The sequence below is a fragment of the Bactrocera dorsalis genome, chromosome 6 (genome assembly GCF_023373825.1).
Source record: "Bactrocera dorsalis isolate Fly_Bdor chromosome 6, ASM2337382v1, whole genome shotgun sequence".
NCBI lineage: Eukaryota > Metazoa > Arthropoda > Insecta > Diptera > Tephritidae > Bactrocera > Bactrocera dorsalis.
In genome coordinates, this window is record NC_064308.1 from 9,081,474 (window position 1) to 9,105,856 (window position 24,383).

Consider the following 24,383-nt stretch of genomic DNA (forward strand, 5'->3'; position numbering starts at 1 on the left):
ATCACGTAAATAGAAGAATGCTTCACAGACAAAGGCAAATTGACGAATTATACGAAGTCGAAATGAAACGTCTTCAACAACAACAATTTGTAGCAGCATAGCGAGGACGCTCCGTTTTGAAGAAGGAGGGGAGTTAACGACATAGCCTCGCTCCGGGTCACACACACACTCTCACACATCTTATCTTTTAATATACATCCCGAACGAACTATGTAAACCGATTATTGACATGCACTATCAGTCGAACAATAGAAATGGACTATTATTACAATACCAACCAAACATGCATTATCTAGAAATGCATTCTCAACATATAAACGTAAACATCTGGCAATTGAATAATTCACTGCGATAACCACCTCCGCATCTCTTCTACTTGTATAACAAACAAGTGATAGCAAGATAACGGATATCGAATTACAACAAAGAAGTTTCAAGCAGATAACAGCAGCCGCATTTCACTAGTACATATAAATAGCTGTAAGATCTTATATTAAAATTAGTTCTTAAGAATATCAATAAAGGCACGCATTTCGGCGTAGAAATAAAATTGTTTTCTTAAACTTATATCGTGGAAACGATAGTAACTCGCTTGAAGCCCAAAACATCCTTCAAAATGGTATTGGCTGAGCCTCTCGATATGCTAAATTCATCAGCAAGGTCTCTTATTGTTAATCGACGGTTTTTCAACACCAAATCTTTGATTTGTTGAACGTGAGCTTCGTCGGTTGAGGTTAATGGTCGCCCTGGACGCTCTTCGTCTTCGACACGTTCACGCCCGGCTTGGAACTCACTATACCACTTGTAAACATTTTTTTAGACATAGCTTCATCACCAAAGGCTCTCTGCACCATCCTCACCGTATCCGCAGCAGAAAATTGATTCCGTTAATAAAATTTAATGCAAATTCTTTGTTCAACAAATTTCGACATCGCAAAAAACGAAAAACTCACTTTTAGCAGCTCACAAAACGGCACGTATCTCAAACACTAATGAATATTTTGACATGAAATTTGACATAAATATGACTGACAGTACCAACCTAAAAAAAAAAATAATTCTCCAAATCCTTCGATGCGCGCAGTTTAAATTCAAATGTCACCTTATTTTTTGGGCACAGTAGTATATCACTTCCAATGACGACATCGATTCGATCTGATTTATTGAAATTGGGATCAGCTAAATTATAGTTTTTCCATTGTTCTACATCCCATTTTTCTGGTTGAGCACTAGCTAATTTCGGGAAAACTAGTGCTTCGACAATGTATGCTTCGTTGCTTAGGAATCTCGGCTTGATTTCAATGCTGATTTTAAATTTGGACACTCCCACTGTGGTATTTCCTAAACCTTGTTGTTCAGTTACTTCTTTTATTTTAGGTAAATGAAGTATTTTAGCTGTTTCTTCGGAAATAGTAGTCCTCTGAGATCCTTGGTTGATTAGAGCTCGCAGTGTGACATACCCTCCATGCTTTTACTCTTATTTGTGCTGTTGCTAGGAAACAGCGATATTGTTTCCGAGTGTTTCGTCATCATTGTGGAGGATTTTTTTGTTATATTTTCTTCGTTTCCTTCTTTTCCTTTTAGGAATTCATTGTAATTCAATAGGTTATGATAATTTCTTTCACACTTATTGCACTTTTTCTTATTACTACAATTGCCTTCATATACGTGATAGAGGCAAATGTAGCATAGCTTTTTGTTTGTTATGAATTTCCTTCCATTCATCGTAGTCAATACCTGGAACCTTCTGCATTAAAAAATTTGATACCCAGGAACCTTGCAGTATACTCAGTTTTTTTGTGCAGCTGTATAAAATGTAGGTGTTCGTTGTGGCTGCTTTTGATTGTTCCATTTACCTGTTTTTCTCTCTCGTATTACTTCTGGAGCTTGATATTGCTGCTCCAGAGAACAGAAAACATCATCTATGCTTTGAATTTCCCTACTTTTTTTACGTTCTGCTCATATAAACGTAGACTTTATTTGTATTATTTTCGAACCATTATGCGAGCTATGATGGCTTGTTCGTCGTCTAAATTTAAATTGAGTCCTTTTAAAGCGCAAACTTGTACATTCCTTGGTTGTATCCAACAGCTGCTCCATGCTTGCTGCAGTTTCTCTATTTGCTGACGGTTGATCCAGTAGCCTGTCTACTTGTGCTGTAAATTGTAGTCTTCTATTCTCGTATCTATCCTGAAGAATTTGCCAAGCAGCTTCCTACTTTGTATCTGTTACTGGTAGATGTTGAATTAATCTACCAGCTTCTCCACCTAATGATGAACATCTTTTCCACTTCAGTAAAGTGCTTCAAATTATGCACCAAACTTTTAAAAAGATCGAGGAATAACGACCATTCACCATTTCATTTCACCATAAAATATCGGAATTTTTATTTACTGCAGTTTTATATTAGAACACATTTTTTGTGTTGTATTGTTCCTCTTTAATTTTTCTGTAAGTTTTTCAAGGGTAATTGTATATTTTTCTCGAAATTCCTTTATTTGATCCTCAATAGAGTTTTCCGTTATTCCTTCTAGTTAGATGTTTTGAGTCTCCAAATATGCTTCTTCTACATATTCAAATTGTATTTGAAGCTAAGTCTTGAATTCTCTCATTTGCTCGAGAGAATCCAGTTCGTTTTGCACAATTTCGTCAAATGTAAATATTTTTGAGCTTTTTTGCATGCCGTTGATATCTTTTTTCAACGTTAGAAACAGCATCATTTGGTTCGAACTGCTTAGCTTGTTGCAAAGATCCAATCAGCCACTTGCTGCTTACTGCTGAAGGCCCTTCGGTAACATTTTGAACTTTTACATGCTCGTAGTAAAGGGTGATTTTTTAAGAGCTTGATAACTTTTTTAAAAAAAAAAACGCATAAAATTTGCAAAATCTCATCGGTTCTTTATTTGAAACGTTAGATTGGTTCATGACATTTACTTTTTGAAGATAATTTCATTGAAATGTTGACCGCGGCTGCGTCTTAGGTGGTCCATTCGGAAAGTCCAATTTTGGGCAACTTTTTCGAGCATTTCGGCCGGAATAGCCCGAATTTCTTCGGAAATGTTGTCTTCCAAAGCTGGAATAGTTGCTGGCTTATTTCTGTAGACTTTAGACTTGACGTAGCCCCACAAAAAATAGTCTAAAGGCGTTAAATCGCATGATCTTGGTGGCCAACTTACGGGTCCATTTCTTGAGATGAATTGTTGTCCGAAGTTTTCCCTCAAAATGGCCATAGAATCGCGAGCTGTGTGGCATGTAGCGCCATCTTGTTGAAACCACATGTCAACCAAGTTCAGTTCTTCCATTTTTGGCAACAAAAAGTTTGTTAGCATCGAACGATAGCGATCGCCATTCACCGTAACGTTGCGTCCAACAGCATCTTTGAAAAAATACGGTCCAATGATTCCACCAGCGTACAAACCACACCAAACAGTGCATTTTTCGGGATGCATGGGCAGTTCTTGAACGGCTTCTGGTTGCTCTTCACCCCAAATGCGGCAATTTTGCTTATTTACGTAGCCATTCAACCAGAAATGAGCCTCATCGCTGAACAAAATTTGTCGATAAACACATTTCGAACCGAACACTGATTTTGGTAATAAAATTCAATGATTTGCAAGCGTTGCTCGTTAGTAAGTCTATTCATGATGAAATGTCAAAGCATACTGAGCATCTTTCTCTTTGACACCATGTCTGAAATCCCACGTGATCTGTCAAATACTAATGCATGAAAATCCTAACCTCAAAAAAATCACCCGTTAGTTTTTCGCAATGTAATCTTCTGCTTCTTGAGTTTTCTTAGCAATAATCTTGTTATGATTTGCTGTAAACTCTTTCATAATAGTCTGAATATGCTCAATATATTCCAGACATGAAGTTTTTCTAATTTTTCCGCTCAGTATTTTTTGCTCCGCCAACGCAACCAGATCGCCCAAATTCTTTTGTCTTTTTAGCAGATATTCCATGGTTGCTTTTTTTGGTTGCGTTGATTTTTGGTGACGTTGATGATTCAATTTATTTTTATTTATATAATTATTTTTTTTTTTAACACTGTACTTGTTGTTATAGCCACAAGGATGCTTTTAACAATTTTTCTTTTATGTTAGAGGCTTATAATACTTGCACTTAAGCTCTTTTTTAAGGCTTGATTGACCAAACGTATCCAGTTCAATAATAGGGTCTTAGGACCAAATGCACAGAAAAACAGCCTTCAAATTTCTTCTGTACCGTGAGAGTTCACGTTTGACTCTGATCTTCTTTATTAAGATTTCTTTCCTAGATACATTTCTTAATTCTAATCTCTTAAGTATGTACATATGTATGTATACGAGTATGTGTTTATACTTAGTGTACATATAAAGGGTGATTTTTTAAGAGCTTGATAACTTTTTAAAAAAAAAAAACGCATAAAATTTGCAAAATCTCATCGGTTCTTTATTTGAAACGTTAGATTGGTTCATGACATTTACTTTTTGAAGATAATTTCATTTAAATGTTGACCGCGGCTGCGTCTTAGGTGGTCCATTCGGAAAGTCCAATTTTGGGCAACTTTTTCGAGCATTTCGGCCGGAATAGCCCGAATTTCTTCGGAAATGTTGTCTTCCAAAGCTGGAATAGTTGCTGGCTTATTTCTGTAGACTTTAGACTTGACGTAGCCCCACAAAAAATAGTCTAAAGGCGTTAAATCGCATGATCTTGGTGGCCAACTTACGGGTCCATTTCTTGAGATGAATTGTTGTCCGAAGTTTTCCCTCAAAATGGCCATAGAATCGCGAGCTGTGTGGCATGTAGCGCCATCTTGTTGAAACCACATGTCAACCAAGTTCAGTTCTTCCATTTTTGGCAACAAAAAGTTTGTTAGCATCGAACGATAGCGATCGCCATTCACCGTAACGTTGCGTCCAACAGCATCTTTGAAAAAATACGGTCCAATGATTCCACCAGCGTACAAACCACACCAAACAGTGCATTTTTCGGGATGCATGGGCAGTTCTTGAACGGCTTCTGGTTGCTCTTCACCCCAAATGCGGCAATTTTGCTTATTTACGTAGCCATTCAACCAGAAATGAGCCTCATCGCTGAACAAAACACGCGCGCGAAACACATTTCGAACCGAACACTGATTTTGGTAATAAAATTCAATGATTTGCAAGCGTTGCTCGTTAGTAAGTCTATTCATGATGAAATGTCAAAGCATACTGAGCATCTTTCTCTTTGACACCATGTCTGAAATCCCACGTGATCTGTCAAATACTAATGCATGAAAATCCTAACCTCAAAAAAATCACCCGTTATATGTGTAAATAAGTATCTTATTTTATATTTCAGATACCAACGCATTGATATTTTACAACTGTTTAGAATCACTGTGTGACTTAATGCATCTAACGCATTTATACGAGGGCTGCTATATATATTTCTGGCCTAATAATGAAAATAGGAATATTTATCAACGAGAATGGTTTTATTGTTTTTCAAAATATTCTCCATCAAGATTTATACACTTTTGCATGCGCTCAAACCAATTTTCGAAACACTTTTTCCACTCCGATTGAGACATCTCCAAAACATGGTTTTTGAATGCTTCAACAGCATCTTCTGGCGACGAAAATCGTTGACCACGCATTATTTTCTTGATGTGCCAAGTCAGGACTGTACGGCGGATGACCCATCAATTCGACGTTTTGGCCGGTCAAAAAGACGCTGGTTTGAGCCGATGTGTCAGAGCTCGCATTGTCATGGCAGCTCATACACATACGTACACACCATAGATATTCTGTTGTCAGTTGCGGCTTGTGTGCATTAGTATTTGGAGTATGTATGTTTGTATTAGTTTTATGTATATACTAATTGATGAAAATTATTCAGTAGGCAATGATTTCCAGATTTTTATGAGCAAGTTTCATATAACAATTTTTTTTGCTTACCATTGCACTTGACATTTAGTGGACTGTTTTTTATTTTTATTTCATTTATTGTTTACATGAGTATTTTTATGTATTAATGTACTGTGTCACAAATATATTTTTCAATATATAAGTCTATATTAAATAAAGTGTCATGTTCATATATTTATGAACACCTACCACTCGACGAATATTATGATCAGATTAACCAGACCTTAAACGTAATACTGTCAACCTTGAAATTACTCATAAAAATGGATTTGTTATAGAAACACTAAATCATGAAGCTTAATCAAAAGCTATCAGGACATATATCTCTGGACTTAGGAGTGCATCCATCAAGAACGCTCTATACTCAAGATCTTGTACATCATTGTCAGAAGCACATGACATAGCCCGGACTATGCAACACGACGTAAGACACCAGGACTTAGAGTATGTACCCAGAACGCTACCGCCTGTACAAAACACACAAAGAAATATGTACAGTCAGGAACAAAGACAAAATCAACTATCACGAGTCGAGCCCATGGATATTGATTTATCGACACGCTTCCGTTGACCAACGCGACAGAGCTACATGCCCCAAAATTTTAATCAACAACAACGAGAGCAACGAGATACAATCATTATAAAACGAGCTAAGCAGTAATTGTTCAGAAGAGGAACAAAGCTACTACAAAGAACAGCACCAATTGGTAAGCCCGTGTTTATATTAGCCATGTTTTATTTGACCAACACATGCTAATAGCTAAATCGTTGACAAATAAAACGCTCTTAGCTTAATTCATATATTCTCTTAAAAATGAATCGTGTTGGCATAGCGGACTAGAACAATCAGCTGATATTCAATTTAGTTTTAAATTTAAAATTTGTGAATGGAATATTAATATACATTACAATATATACATTGAGGTGTTTTTTTTAACTATTAATTTTTTTCAAATTTCAAATTTTCTTGGAAATTCCCTAAAAATAATTCCCTAAAAATTTTAGCCTTTAATATTAACATTAAGAACTGGTCAAATTTTCCATAGAAAATACACTATACTCGTGAGTTTTTATCTTTAAATTCCTATAGATCAGAGGTATTTTATGGCATCGCTTTGACTTTAGCCGCATATTTCTCAGAATTGTTCACTCTACAAAAGTGCCCAGTGCAACAAAGTCGAAACTCACACCGGCGAGGTAGTTCGGGGCCCTAAACCTGATTTTGCCTCAAAATTCGATAAACTTAAAGATTTCGACATATTACTTGGCGAAGATTCACTTGGGAATATGAAAGCCAAGATAGATATGTTGAAGTACTCCATAATATTTACTAAAGTAGCAAACTACTGTAAAAGTGCAGTAGTAAATTACACAGTAGGAGAAAAACAATTTGAGGATCAAGTAAAGAATTTAATGAAAAATAATTACCAAAATAAGAATTTACCTTACACTACCACAATAAAGGCAGAGGTTAGAACAGAAACCAGCGATTCTGTTTGGGTGAGGCAGTAGCCCTACCCATATGCAGATCTGGGTTTTGTAAAATAAGAAATAAATAAACTTTTATCTACCGGTGTAATTAAAGAAACCAAAAGCTTCTATAATGCTCCCATATGGACAGTTTCAAAGAAGGGAAAAGATAGCTGATAGGCACCCCATACCAGATATAAATATGACTCTACAGAACTTAGGAGAAGCAAGATACTTCACGACGTTAGATTTAGAGGCAGAATTTCACCAAATATTATTTAGGAAAAAAGACAGAGAAAAAACGGCCTTCTCAATAAATGGAGCCAAATATGAATTTCTCAGACTCCCCTTTGGGTTAAAGAACGCACTATCTACATTCCAAAGATGCGTGGACGATATACCCAACCCATATATCGGTAAAAGTGCATATGTCTATATAGATGACGTCCTGATATACTCGACCACACCCGAAGAGCATATGAGAGACATAACTAATATAGTACAATCACTGCACAAAGCCAATATGAAATTATCTGAAGAAAAGTCAAAGTTATTCCAAACCAAAAAAAAAAATTGATCTCGTTATAAAAATGATAGAATGACGGTAGATCCTGCAAAAATAGAAGTCATAGACAAATATAGTATACCGGAAAATTTTAAGGATTTGCGCTCTTTTATAGGTTTAGTTTCATACTATAGTTCCCTCTAACAATATACTCGTACAACTGTGAACACATAAATGACACAAAGTTTCATGTCATATAAAATTGTTTAAGTTAAAGTTTTTTAAAATGTAAAAATGTGCATTCAATTTGGCTGCTGGCCAAATATTCCGTTATGTTTTGTTTTTTGTTTACCGTTAAAAATTATGCGTAGTCAATGCTGATTTTGAGTGGACACATAAATGGCACAGATTACTTCGCAGAAGAGTACTAGCGCAGATTTTAATTTAAGAACATCATTTTTTGTGTTGTTGAAAAATCAATAATTGAAAGTATATCAGTGAAAGAAATAATATAACATGGGATCCGGAAAGCATGCTGCAATAGAAGAAAGGGGAATAATTTGGAAAATGTATAAAAAAGAGCAAAAAGTGGGCGAAATTGTTAAACTAATAGAAATTTCTCCAAAAAAAAGTGTACAACGCAATCAAATAATGTAAAGAGAATTCCCAAGTATTGCTCAAAGGCAGGTCTCGGAAACGAAGACCACGTAAAACGGATGCGCGTACAACCGCTTCTTCTTCTTAATTGGCGTAGACACCGCTTACGCGATTATAGCCGAAGTTTTCATTGGGTGTTTTTTTTACGTGACGGGTCCCAAACCTAGCGCACAACCCTATGTAGGGGATGTTTCGCCTTCTCACTTTAGCTCGCCTTAAAACGGATGTTCTTAGGCTACCCAGAGGATACTTGGCCAAAGACCGAGGAAGACCCCATCCTCGCGTACAACCGCTGCTATAGTAAAATGCTATAGTAAAAATCGCCAAAAATTATCTATTTGAATCATCACGGCAAGTAGCAGCTGATGCTAACCAATAGTTGGGTTTAAAAATGCCCTCTAGACTTTTCAGAAGACGTCTGAATCAGGCAAAATTGTTCGGACACATATCGGGGAAGAAACCACTCCTTTCAAAAAAAGAAAATATTTCAAAACGACTGCTCTTTGCTAAACCTCATCAAGAGAAAAACTTAAATTTTTGGAAAAATATATTGTGGAGTGACGAAGCAAAGGTTAGCAGGATAACAGAATATTTGTACATCGTCCTAAGTGCCATGAATATAATCCTAGGTACACTCACAAGACAATACAGCATGGTGGCGGAAATATTATGGTTTGGGGAGCATTTTCTTGGCATGATATATGTAGGTCCGCTTGTAAGAATCAATGGAAAAATGCACATTTAAAAAAACCATAGGGAACCATATGCTTTTGAGCCTATGCTAATTAAATGGAAATTTATACAAGACAACGATCCCAAACACGCCTCGAAGGTAGTTAAAAATTGGTTTTCTGCAGAGAGGGTAGATATTTTGGACTGGCCAGCGCAAAGCCCTGACTTAAATCCAACTGATAACATATGGAATGAAGTGAAGACTGAAATTGCAAAAGTTAATTATAAAAATATGGATCTGGTCTGCCGTTAAAAAAAACTTGGTACGCTATACCTAAAGCCAAGTATCAGAATCTCGTAGAAAGTATGGGTCGCAGGTGTGAAGCAGTCATTAAAAATAAAGGTTACAGCACAAAATATTAACAACAAAAACGAACAACAACAATATTTATGAAAGTGCAATATGAACTAAATTATCCACGTTTTTTTAGATTGTGTCATTTATGTTGGACACATTATACCAAAGTTTTCGAATCCCAAACGAAATCCCAACGATCCCAAACACGCCTCGAAGCTAGTTAAAATTGGTTTTCTGCAGAGAGGGTAGATATTTTGGACTGTCCAGCGCAAAGCCCTGACTTAAATCCAATTGAAAACATATGGAATGAAGTGTAGACTGAAATTGCAAAAGTTAATTATAACAAGTAAGGAAGGGCTAAGTTCGGGTGTCACCGAACATTTTATACTCTCGCATGATAAAGTGGTAATCGAGATTTCATTATCCGTCATTTACATATTTTTTTATTTTGCTGTAAAATTAATTAGAATTAAATTCTGAGAGATTTACCGATATTTTCGGTGAAAAATTAGGTTAGGTTAGGTTAGGTTAGGCACTGAGTTCTTCATGTTCGATATAAGGGACCTTGAAAAGTTATATATATATATATGTGTAAAGTTTTATTCCGCTATCATCATTTGTTCCTAATGTGTATATTATAAAGAGAAGGCATCAGGTGGAATTCAAAATAGCGTTATATTGGAAGAAGGCGTGGTTGTGAACCGATTTCACCCATATTTCGTACATGTTATCAGGGTGTCAAGGAAATATTATATACCGAATTTCATTGAAATCGGTCGAGTACTTCCTGAGATATGGTTTTTGGTCCATAAGTGGGCGACGCCACGCCCATTTTCAATTCTTAAAAAAAGCCTGGGTGCAGCTTCCTTCTGCCATTTCTTGCGTAAAACTTAGTTTTTCTGACGTTTTATGTTAGTCGGTTAACGCACTTTTAGTGATTTTCAACATAACCTTTGTATGGGAGGTGGGCGTGGTTATTATCCGATTTCTTCCATTTTTGAACTGTATATGGAGATGCCTGAAGGAAACGATTCTGTAAAGTTTGGTTGACATAGCAATAGTAGTTTCCGAGATATGTACAAAAAACTTATTAGGGGGCGGGGCCACGCCCACTTTTCCAAAAAAATTACGTCCAAATATGCCCCTCCCTAATGTGATCGTTTGTGCCAAATTTCATTTTAATATCTTTATTTATGGCTTAGTTATGACACTTTATAAGCTTTCGGTTTCCGCCATTTTGTGGGCGTGGCAGTGGGCCATCTTCGAACTTAACCTTCTTATGGAGCCAAGAAATACGTGTTCCAAGTTTCATCATGATATCTCAATTTTTACTCAAGTTACAGCTTGCACGGACGGACAGACAGACATCCGGATTTCAACTCTACTCGTCACCCTGATCACTTTGGTATGTATAACCCTATATCTGACTCTTTTAGTTTTAGGACTTGCAAACAATCGTTATGTGAACAAAACTATAATACTCTCTTTAGCAACTTTGTTGCGAGAGTATAAAAATATGGATCTGGTCTGCCGTTAAAAAAAACTTGGTACGCTATACCTAAAGCCAAGTATCAGAATCTCGTAGAAAGTATGGGTCGCAGGTGTGAAGCAGTCATTAAAAATAAAGGTTACTGCACAAAATATTAACAACAAAAACGTTTGTATGGAACAATATTTATGAAAATGCAATATGAACTAAATTATCCACCTTTTTTTAGATTGTGTCATTTATGTTGAACACATTGTACCAAAGTTTTCGCATTTTGATTATTATTTTTTTAGCAATGAATTGCAAATTCATTTTGTACTGTTGTTGAAGGCAAAGGATGAACATTAAAAAAAAAACCAAAACACTCGTTATTTATTAAAAACTTTTATGATACTGTAACACAAGAAAGAATATATAAAAAATGTGCCATTTATGTATGTGTCCATAGCTGTACCTTAGAGGAGAAAACGGAAATATTTCTAAAAACAAAAGCTCTAAAAATTAAATTAGGTAAAATGCTGTAGAGGCCATTCAAACTATTAAAGAAAAACAAAAGAAAAAGGCTGATCTATACCCACTCGAACATTAAAAAGTACAGAACAAAATTATTCAACCAACGTTTCAAAGTAGCGAAAATATTCTAGAAACAATCACACCTTTCACTAATAACAAACTAGATCACGATTAAATTTTCCACCCAAAAATATTTAGTGGAGACACTAAAAATGATAATGAAACCAAACAGAATATACCGCATTCCATACAGATATGAAAACTTGGTACAACGGACGTACACTAATAAAAAATACATTTGATACATACAAAAAAGTACACCGAGTATAAACTAAAAGTCATTACAGATAACACAGACAGAGAAAGCATTTTACAATTCACTCATAAAACAGCTCATCGCAAGGCAAAGAATAACTACTCGTACGAAGACATAACGGAAATCTGTTAATGGCCGACAGTAAAAAAATACATAGAAAAACTAGTAAAACTATGTACAAACTGTACAGAAAACAAATATAAAGGAAAACCACTCAAACATGTTATTGGTAAAACACCAACACCAAACTTAGTTGGTACATCTGTACAAATGAATATATTCCAAACACGTAGCGTTAAATTCCTCTCTTGCATCTGTCGCTACTCAAAGTACACAAATAGTCCAGTCAAAATAGACATTCCAGTTTGCATTAATTCCCAACAAGCTGGTTATTTGTGCAGGCCTTGGATCCGTCATTACAATTTTTTATTTTTTTTATTATTGGCTAAATGAGTAGCGACATCACATCACATTTACATCAATTCACCACACCGAATCAAAAGCACGCATTCACCTCATCACGTGAGAGAACATTACACATTAACACACGCACATGCACCCAAACACGACGGCACCATCCAGCATTCCAATTAGAACAAAAGGGAAAGAGAAAGGATCTCTCGCACCTTTTGTCTATACGACGTCGATTGATAAACATCTCCGTTTTCGCAACATCCCGGTTCTTTCCGCTAGTTACCCGCCTGTATATATCTTAATATATAAAAATAACGTGTCACGTTGTTTGTTTGCGATGGACTCCTAAACTACTGAACCGATTTTAATGAAATTTTTAACACCGTGTGCAGTTTGGTCCAACTTGAAAGATAGGATAGTTTATAACTCTCCTTATAGTCGCATTATTTATTTATTGCAAATTATTTGTTTATTATTAGCAAATAGCTATCCACCAGTTGGTGGCGCTAACAGCGGTATTGAGTAAGTGCGGTATGTTACAGTAGATGGCGCTACAAACATTAAAAACATTAAATGAAAATGCGTTGTTTGAAGTTTATATTATTTGTGGTAAAGTTATACGAGTCTATGACTTCCAAAAAAAATAAAAATTGGGCGACGCGAAGTTCGCCGGGTCAGCTAGTATATATATATATACTCGTATGTATATATATATTTAACGTTTTTAAACTATCTCATTTTGTAATAATTCAGTTCAGTTAAACACATTTTGTTACAACAATTTTGAAGTGAATTTCGCATAAAATACAAGTTTTAAAACGATCTTTTGGAATAGTGCATTTTTCTTTTACAAAAAGTGTGAGTGGCCTGCCTGGTGAGTTCTAGTACATTTTACATTGTACCTAGTATATAAAAATAAAAAACTAACAACAATTCTAGCCTAATTAATTAGGAGAGATACTTTAAAGCTAAATGTTAAGAAATATATACTTTTGCTGCTACTGTTGTCTTACTAGGTCGGAAGGCTTATTGCGTTTCAACCGAATTTTTCGCCCACCAGTTCCAATAAGTCTGGAGGCTTCCTCATTACAAATGACATGTCAAAAGTCCCCTATCGATCGCACCTGTGCGTTGTTTTTCATTCGAGGTCAAAGGTCACAAATTTGCGGTTTTTTTGAGTATATCTCTGAAACAATGAGACCTACCGAAAAATGGTTCAAACAAAATTTGTAGATCGTAAAATTGTCTACAAAACACTTTTTCTTCAACGGTGCACTGTTCCCGCATTATTGCTTTTTTAAACATAGAAAATACGAATATGCACTCATACGTGACCAGTATGCATCATCGGGTTAACCATTTGAACAAAAAACATTAGAACATAGTTTTATTTGATCCATGCACCATCATGGTTAATTAATCCTAGAACCATATGTTGCAAAATGTGAAAATAAATACATATATACCAACAACAAAATGTAAAAATAAGAAGAGCAAATATATAAGCCAATAAAAAGAAAACAATAATTATATAATATCAGTATTAGAAAATAGAAAAGCTTCATAAAAAGTAAAAGGAGAAAATAATGAACCTTTATATCAAATAAGCCAGAGTAACGTTTTAACTGAAGGTACAAATATTGCAAACTATGAAATATAATATATGGAGGTACAAACCCCATACAATTCAGAAAGATTGTATATTGCATTTATAAATATTGAATTGTACAAAATAACATACCTACCTAATACATTTATAGTACCTTCATTTATTGTTAATTAATTCATCTATTACAATATTTAACGAGAGATAATTACTTACCCCATGTGGCATTCCCAGTATAAATTTTCGGTTCTCAAAAACGCTTTAGATTTTTCAATCCGGTAAAAACTACATTTAAACCATCATTGTAATATGTATGTATACTAGGAATAAGTTTATATACCTGTACATCCTTTAAAATTTATTATGCTATACTTAAATATAAAACATTACGTGCACAGCAAAGAGCACAAGAAAGGTATGAAAGCATACTTAGAAAACAAGGCATGGAACACTTGATAAAACCTGACGCCATAAATGCAAGAATAAAGCAGGAGCTTTACATATGTATTAAGGAAGGGGGGAATTAACCACTATATCACTCACTACATTTGAAAATACAGTCACCACATAGAACAGCCAAACTATTATGAATTAAGCAGGACATCAGCCAAACCGAGCTACTAAACCAGATAAGTATCAGCTAATGCCTTAAACTTGTAGTTTTAAAAATTGTATAAATAGCTGTTCTACTAGCACATGGCTTGTGTTTTGTATTTTGTATATTACTAAATAAAGATCGCTCCTTTACGAAAATACGAGATAAAATTAATTTTTTATTAAAAAAAAAACCCAAGTGTTATTAATTCTCGTGGGTTGGAAAGTCGGTTTTATTTTTTTATACCGAGAACAAAATGTTGTTTACCAAAGAGCGTTGAACTAGGTAGTAATAAAATCTTTCAATAAACAAATTATATATTATACTAGCTGACCCCGCAGCCGTTGTCCTGGGTGAAATTATGTAGTTTGAAAGGAAAGGAAAGTTAAATTTATCATTTCATTTTTTTTTTCAATGTAACGCAGCTTTATAAACAACATTTTTCGGTTTCTGTTCCGGTGTACAGAAAAGATGATTTCCAACTCGTGAGCACGCTACGGCCATGTGAAAAACAAAGCATTTCCAACATTATGTCTCACACTATGCGACTATCTTTAGGTCCTGTTGACTGTCATCTTAAATTCATATTTTCACTGGAAACGGAATGCGTTTGAACTGAAATGGCAAATCGTTAGAACTCAAAGGAATTCGTAGGATTAAGCATTTTGTCCCCTTGTATTCGATAGGTGCACCACTCTTTCGGCGCATGAAGATTGGGAAACATAATAACGACGGATCCTACTTTGAGAGGCAAATGATGCGGTGACACACCAAGCCTGTCCAAAGAATTTAGGAATACCACTGGATAATTCACGCCATCGTCTTCATAGTCAAGACGATCGATCGATTTGTATGAGCGCAAGTCTCCCGGAATTTGACTTTGAATCTTCCAGTTAAAGTCAACAACATCGGTATTTTTGGCAGCTAACATTGCGCGTACACTTAAGGAGTCGTAGTTACGATAATTTGGCCAATGTCCGAACATTTGTGGTGAGTTCATCTTTCGTGAATTGATAAAGGGAAGATGGAATTGATATCGAACCACCGGAAGTATCAACCGAAATTGTACCATTTCCAGTTTTTAGCGAGGACGATGTAAAATGTCTTTGACAATGTCGATGTTTATATCGAAAAGTTGCATTTCCATTCCAGTGAAAAACGTGTTCCAGAATTTGCAATTGCTGGCTTACTTCTCCAAAACTTGCACACATCAAAGCATTCACAGTAAGCAATGACTCAAATAAAGTTGAACCGGTACATTAATCAATAGCAACCGAGGGTAGAAACAATCGGCGTTTTTCTGGTGGATTGTGTAAATTCGTTCTAATGCATTAGTTGAGAACACACCTGGATGTCAATCTACTGGTTGGCCTTGCTTTCTGCGTAACTATTCGACGATGCATTCCATGTATAATATCAAGGTATTTTCGAATAGAGCCATGTTCTCACAAACGCATCACTGACGAAAGTTGAGAAAAAACTCGTCAATGTTAATTTTGTTGCTGGCGATGTTTCCACTGTACTGTACTGTATTCTCTGGGTTGAAATACACTCTTTGGCCATTCTCCAAATTAACTGCGAGACGCACAACAGTCGAAAAACGTTCATGAATTGCAAAAGTAAATATCCTACAAAGCTCTATACTGCAGTTCACGTATCGACCGTATCGCTCAAGACCAATAATCGCCATGTTGCTTCCTTTGGCGACGTACGTACAAACGTATTTTATCGATTTCACCAAACTGCAATACTTTACATTGACATGACTTTTGAATGTGAATTAGACAACAGTGGCGAATATGATACGATCCCTGAGTTGTCAACTTCGATACTCACGCCTCTAAATTGAAAGCTAAATGTTCTGCCATTGTCGTCTGGTGAGCGACGCCGATAGAGTGGATATCCATCATTTCTGTGTTCGTGTTTCCGAAAGAAAAGTACGTGGATACTATTTCGTGCATTTATTGATAGACATACAACCCGAAGTGGGGTTGTGGTGTCCGCAAGGTTCATGAACCTTCTTGGTTTTCATCACTTCATTTACCATCCAAAGAAGAATGTGTGCGTGCGGCAAACCTCTCTTTTGCCACTCAACAGAGTACATCTAGCATCCAACAGCACCATAAATGCGTTGCTTCAAGATAATGTCCATCGAAGCTGTTGCTTGAAAAGTCTTGCTGTGACATCGTGACGATCGCTTTCTTATTGATCGCGACCCATTATACCGCACGTAGGTCATGGCATCCTGGGAATACTCGGTCATGTGCCTTGAGCTACTAATGTATGTTGATGCCAAAAAGAACGCCGACCGATATTAGCGGGACCTCTTCGTGGCATCGTAGCAAATTTCAATCTGTAATTGATCACTTTGTGTGAAAAACACATAACATTTTCACTGAACAATTTTTAAAAAATTTTGAAGCAAACGCCAAATTTGAAAGATTTAAATAATTCAAAAACAAAACAAAAAAATTTATTATAAAAAAATTTGTATGGAAAAAATTAATTTTTGGGCATTGTTCAATTTTCCGACTTTTCCTTATGAAAGCCATACAGGTTATTTATTTTTAAACCTTTCCCGATCCACAACCAACAACCTCTTACAATTTCATCAACATTAGTTAAGCCGTTCTCTTAGCGTTACTAACGAACAAACATTCATTCGTTTGTATGAGAAAAAGAAAAGGTCTGCTTTAGGGGTTCTCCGGCAATTTTTGACATTTTTTCTCCGCAGAAACGATCTCTGAACCTCAACGAACATTTTAAAAAAGATTTATCAAATTTGGTTCAGTCGTATGAAAGTTATGAGCGTACATACATTTTGGCGATTCATTTTTATTTACATATATAGATGTTGCCGTTGTTTGAAAAGCCGTGCTGTCACATCGTGACCATCTTGCTACTTGATTGCGATTAAATATTCCATAATCTATGGCCCTTTTGCATTTCTAGTGAATGTAACAAACAAATCTTCACGTACAGGAATGTCATCGCATCCCGCGAGTACTCGTGCACATGCTTTGGGCTGCCAATGTATGTTGATGACAAAAAGAACACCGAACGATACTAACTTTTTGAATAGCCGAAATAAAGAAAGCAAAGGACAGAAATTGAACGATTAAAATAATTTTCAAATAAATCAATTGTAAAACAAAACAAAATAAAACAAAACACAATTTTGTATGGAAAAGTCACTTTTTGGAAATTTACGCTCGTAAGTTGGTTTAAAATTACCATTTTCTGATTTTTTTTGACAAACCATCCTTATTGGATTAATTTCAAAGTGGTTAAGACAATTTTTCATTTCATGCAACGGTTTAGTCAGCTATAGCAAACAGACAAAAACCCAACAAATTTTTAAATATTATATAAGATAGATCATGAAATACCTCTTCTCGAGCAAATATCCGGGATGACAGCAGCACAATCCACAAAACGGGAGACCTCACAATCTGCGCCAACTACCGTGGGATAAACCTCCTCAACATCGCGTATAAGGTTCTTTCGAACGTATTGTGTGAAAGATTAAAGCCCACCGTCAACAAACTGATTGGACCTTATCAGTGTGGCTTAGACCTGGAAAGTTAACAACCGACCAGATATCCACCATTCGCCAAATCTTGGAAAAGACCAGTGAAAGGAGAATCGACACACACCACCTCTTCGTCGATTTCAAAGCTGCTTTCCGCAATGTCTGAATTTGGTATCCCCACAAGACTAATACGGCTGTGTAAACTGACGTTGAGCAACACCCAAAACTCCGCCAGGATCGAGAATTACCTCTCCGAGCCGTTCGATTCCAAACGAGGCTTCAGACAAGGCGACTCCCTATAATGCGACTTCTTCAACCTGCTGCTGGAGAAAATAATTCGAGCTGCAGAACTTAATCGTGCAGGTACAATCTTTTATAAGAGTGTACAGCTGCTGGCGTATGCCAATGATATTGATATCATCATTATTATTAGTCAAGAATATGAGAAATTATTCCGAATCCTGGTAGAATTAAAAAATAAACTTCTGGGTGCCCAAAGAATCAAAATAAATGTTGGTAAAGAATAGGGTCTCCCCCTACGGCAGGGTTAAAAAAGGAAGTGTTTAAATTTCGATCTGTTAATAATATAGTAATAGCTCCTGCTAAAACAGGTGCACAAAAATAACCTTACGATGTTTTTTGGAAAATGAAAACCTTTTTTAAAAAATGAAAAACTTTTTTAAGAAATGAAAAACTTTGATTCTGCTTGTGAATTATTTTTATTTGATCTTTCAAATTTTTTAAATCAAGTCGAGAATATGATATCATGTAGATGGCCACCGCCATAGTTGATTGTCATTTGAACCCTTTTCATGGCATTTTCCATCACTTTGGCCAGAACTTCCGCGATAAGTCCTCACATTCTTGACCGATATTTTCTTAAAGAGCTGCAGGAGTCTGAGGCTTGTTGACATAAGCCCAACTCTTCAAAAAGCCACCTTGTTTTGAGCCATTTAATAACAAAGAAATGTGAAACTTATGACGTAACTCCTATAAAATACCATGATGGTAAATTAATCCTAGAACCATATGTTGCAAAATGTGAAAATAAATACATATATACCAATAACAAAATGTAAAAATAAGAAGAGCAAATATATAAGCCAATAAAAAGAAAACAATAATTATATAATATCAGTATTAGAAAATAGAAAAGCTTCATTAAAAGTAAAAGGAGAAAATAATGAACCTTTATGTCAAATAAGCCAGAGTAACGTTTTAAGTGAAGGTAAACATATTGTAAACTATGAAATATAATATATGGAGGTACAAACCTCATACAATTCAGAAAGATTGTATATCTATATAAATAACAAGTAAGGAAGGGCTAAGTTCGGGTGTCACCGAACATTTTATACTCTCGCATGATAAAGTGATAATCGAGATTTCATTATCCGTCATTTACATATTTTTTTATTTTGCTGTAAAATTAATTAGAATTAAATTCTAAGAGATTTACCGATATTTTCGGTGAAAAATTAGGTTAGCTTAGGTTAGGTACTGAGTTCTTCGTGTTCGATATCAGGGACCTTGAAAAGTTATAGTCCGATCACAACAATTTTTCCACAAGGGATACCTCGGCTCAAATACCGTATTCGTGTAAAGTTTTATTCCGCTATCATCATTGATTCCTAATGTATATATTATACAGAAAAGGCATCAGATGGAATTCAAAATAGCGTTATATTGGAAGAAGGCGTGGTTGTGAACCGATTTCACCCATATTTCGTACATGTTATCAGGGTGTTAAGGAAATATTATATACCGAATTTCATTGAAATCGGTCGAGTACTTCCTGAGATATGGTTTTTGGTCCATAAGTGGGCGACGCCACGCCCATTTTCAATTTTTGAAAAAAGCTTGGGTTCAGCTTCCTTCTGCCATTTCTTCCGTAAAATTTAGTGTTTCTGACGTTTTTTGTTAGTCGTAACGCACTTTTAGCGATTTTCAACATAACCTTTGTATGGGAGGTGGGCGTGGTTATTATCCGATTTCTTCCATTTTTGAACTGTATATGGAAATGTCTGAAGGAAACGACACTATAGAGTTTGGTTGACATAGCTATAGTAGTTTCCGAGATATGTACAAAAAACTTAGTAGGGGGCGGGGCCACGCCCACTTTTCCAAAAAAATTAAGTCCAAATATGCCCCTCCCTAATGCGATCCTTTGTGCCAAATTTCACTTTAATATCTTTATTTATGGCTTAGTTATGACACTTTATAGGTTTTCGGTTTCCGCCATTTTGTGGGCGTGGCAGTGGACCGATTTTGCCCATCTTCGAACTTAACCTTCTTATGGAGCCAAGAAATACGTGTACCAAGTTTCATCATGATATCTCAATTTTTACTCATGTTACAGCTTGCACGGACGGACGGACGGACAGACGGACGGACGGACGGACAGACAGACATCCGGATTTCAACTCTACTCGTCACCCTGATCACTTTGGTATATATAACCCCATATCTGACTCTTTTAGTTTTAGGACTTACAAACAACCGTTATGTGAACAAAACTATAATACTCTCTTTAGCAACTTTGTTGCGAGAGTATAAAAATGAATCGCCAAAATGTATGTACGCTCATAGCTTTCATACGACTGAACCAAATTTGATAATTCTTTTTTTATGCGGAGAAAAAAATTCGAATAATTGCCGGAAAACCTCTAAAAACAGCCCTTTTCTTTTTCTCATACAAACGAATGAATGTTTGTTCGTTAGTAATGCTAAGAGAACGGCTGAATCAATATTGATGAAATTTTCAAGAGAATGTTCTGTGTGAATCGGGGAAGGTTTAGAAATAAAAAAACCTGTATGCTTTTCGTGAGGAAAAGTCGGAAAATTGGATTATTCCAAAAAGTTAATTTTTTCCATACAAAATTTTTTTTTTCAATTTTTTTGTCTTGTTTTTCAATTATTTAAATCTTTCAAATTTGGCGTTTGCTTCAAAAATTTTTGAAAATTATTCAGTGAAATTGTTATGTGTGTTGCGTACAAAGTGATCAATTACAGATTGAAATTTGCTACGATGCCACGAAGAGGTCCCGCTAATATCGGTCGGCGTTCTTTTTGGCATCAACATACATTAGTAGCCCAAGGCACATGACCGAGTATTCCCAGGATGCCATGACATACGTGCGGTATTATGGATCGCGGTCAATCAGCAAGCGATCGTCACGATGTCACAGCAAGACTATTCAAGCAACAGCTTCGATGGACATTATCTTGAAGCAACGCATATATGGTGCTGTTAGATGCTAGATGTACTCGTACTCTGTTGAGTTGCAAAAGAGAGGTTTGCCGCACGCACACATTCTTCATTGGATGGCGGAAGGTGGTTACACCAGATCAAATTGATGAAATCATTCAATAATGCGACAATTCCTGATGCTAAGAAAGAATATCCAGTTTATACAAGTGATGAAAACCAATAAGGTTCATGGAACTTGCGGACACTACAACCCCACTTCGGTTTGTATGTCTGCCAATAAATGCATGAAACACTATCCGCGTACTTTTCTTTCGGAAACACAAACTAGAAATGATGGATATCCACTCTATCGGCGTCGCTCACCAGACGACAATGGCTGAACATTTAGATTTCAATTTATAGGCCTGAGTATCGAAGTTGACAACACATGGATCGTACTATATTCTCCACTGTTGTCTAATTCACATTCAAAAGTCATGTCAATGTTGAGTATTGCAGTTTGGTGAAATTGATAAAATACGTTTGTAAGTACGTCGCCAAAGGAAGCAACATGGCGATTATTGGTCTTGAGCGATACGGTCGATACGTGAACTGCAATATAGAGCTTTGTAGGATATTTACTTTTGCAATTCATGAACGTTTTTCGACTGTTGTGCGTCTCGCAGTTAATTTGGAGAATGGCCAAAGAGTGTATTTCAACCCAGAGAATACAGTATAGCCAGTGGAAACATCGCCAGCAACAAAATTAACATTGACGAATTTTTTCTCAACTTTCGTCAGTGGTCTGTTTGTGGGAACATTGCTCTATTCGGAAATACCTTGATATTATGCATGGAATGCATCGTCGAATAGTTACGCAGAAAGCAAGGCCTACCAGTAGATTGACATCCAGGTGTGTTCTCAACTAATGCATTAGAACGAATTTACACAATCCACTCGAAAAACGACGATTGTTTCTACCTTCGATTGCTACTGATAAATGAACGCTGTTCAACTTCATTTGAGTCATTGCGCACTGTGAATGGTACGGTGTCTGCGAGTATTGAAGAAGTAAGCCAGCAATTACAATTGCTGGAAAATGTCAATCACTGGAATGCAAATGAAGTTCGCACACTTTTCGCGATAATCATTTCGACGTATCAGCCTTCAAATCCGCACCTATTATGGAATACGAACAAAAATAACATTGCCGAACACATTTTACATCGTCTTCGCTAAATCTTGGAAATGGGTCAATTCCAGTTGATACCTCCGGTGGTTTGATATCAATTTCATTCGCCGCTTATCAATTCACGAAAGAAGAAGTCATCACGAATATTCGGCGAATGCCAAAATATCGTAACTACAATTCCTTAAGTGCACTGGAAGATTCAAAGTCAAATTCCGGGAGAATTGCGCTCATACAAATCGATCGATCGTCTTGACTATGAAGACGACGCCGTGAATTATCCAGTCGTATTCCTAAATTCTTGGGACGGGCTTGATACCACCAGTGAATGAAAACCAATAAGGTTCATGGACCTTGCAGACACCACAACCCTACTTCGGTTTGAATGTCTCTCAATAAATGCACGAAATAGTATCCACGTACTTTTCTTTCGGAAACACAAACTAGAAATGATGGATATCCACTCTATCGGCGTTGCTCACCTGACGACAATGGCAGAACATTCAGCATCCAATTTAGAAGAGTGAATATCGAAGTTGACAACACATGGATCGTACTATATTCACCATTATTGTCTAATTTACATTCTAAACTCGTATCAATGGTGAGTATTGCAGTTTGGTGAAATCGATAAAATACGTTTGTAAGTACGTCACCAAAGGAAGCATCATGGCGATTATTGGTCTTGAACGATACGGTCGATACGTGAACTGCAATAAATCGCTTTGTAGGAGATTTAGTTTTGCAATTCATGAACGTTTTCCGACTGTTGTGCGTCTCGCAGTTAATTTAGAGAATGGCCAAAGAGTGTATTTCATCCCAGAGAATACAGTATAGCCACTGGAAACATCGCCTGCAACAAAATTAACATTGACGAGTTTTTTTCTCAACTTTCGTCAGTGATGTGTTTGTGAGAACATGGCTCTATTCGAAAATACCTTGATATTATACATGGAATGCATCGTCGAATAGTTACGCAGAAAACAAGACGAACCAGTAGATGGACATCCAGGTGTCTTATTAACTAATGCATTAGGACGAATTTACACAATCCACCCGAAAAACGACGATTGTTTCTACCTTCGGTTGCTGTTGATTAACGTATGCGGTTCAACTTTATTTGAGTCATTGCTTACTGTGAATGGTTCGATGTGTGCAAGTTTTGGAGAAGTAAGCCAGCAATTACATTTGCTGGAACACGTTAATCACTGGAATGAAAATGAAGTTCGCATACTTTTCGATATAAACATCGACATTGCCAAAGACATTTTGCATCGTCTTCGCTAAAAATTGGAAATGGTACAATCTCGGTTGATACTTCCGGTGGCTCGATATCAATTCGCGAAAGATGAACTCATCACAAACGTTCGGACATTGGCTAAATTATCGTAACTACGATTCCTTAAGTGCACGCGCTATGTTAGCTGCCAAAAATACCGAAGTTGTTGACTTAAACTGGAAGATTCAAATTCAAATTCCGGGAGACTTGCGCTCATACAAATCGATCGATCATCCTGACAATGAAGACGACGCCGTGAATTATTCAGTGGTATTTCTAAATTCTTTGGACAGGCTTGGTATGCCACCGCGTCTCAAAGTAGGATCCGTCGTTATTATGTTTTGCAATCTTCATGCGCCGAATACAAGGGGGAGAATGCTTGATTCTACGATTTCCTTTGAGTTCTAACGATTTTCCATTTCAGTTCAAACGTATTCCGGCATAAATAAGGAAATGCTATGTTTTTCACACGTGGCGTGCTCACGAGTTGGAAAACCATCATTGCTGTACACCGGAACAGAAACCAAAAAACATTGTAATGAAATACACATAATTTCGCGCAGGACAACGGCTGCGGGGTCAGCTAGTTGAATTTATAAAAATTGAATTGTACAAAATAACATACTTACCTAATACATTTATAGTACCTTCATTTATTATTACTTACCTTAATTCATCTATTACAATATTTAACCCAGTATAAA

General features: G+C 36.2%; 1 protein-coding gene across 2 annotated transcripts in view; it reads right to left on the bottom strand.

The window, feature by feature from the left end:
- LOC105227111 (ADP-ribosylation factor-like protein 4A) overlaps positions 1–24,383 on the bottom strand; it is a 566,667-nt gene that overhangs the window by 41,000 nt on the left and 501,284 nt on the right. The window contains exon 8 of one of the 2 annotated variants that reach the window (XM_049459662.1): positions 5,224–5,240. The exons of the other annotated variant lie outside the window; for it this stretch is intronic. The gene's annotated coding sequence lies outside the window, so the exon portion shown is untranslated. Of the gene's footprint in view, positions 1–5,223; positions 5,241–24,383 lie in introns of those variants that run through there. 2 annotated transcript variants of the gene reach the window in all.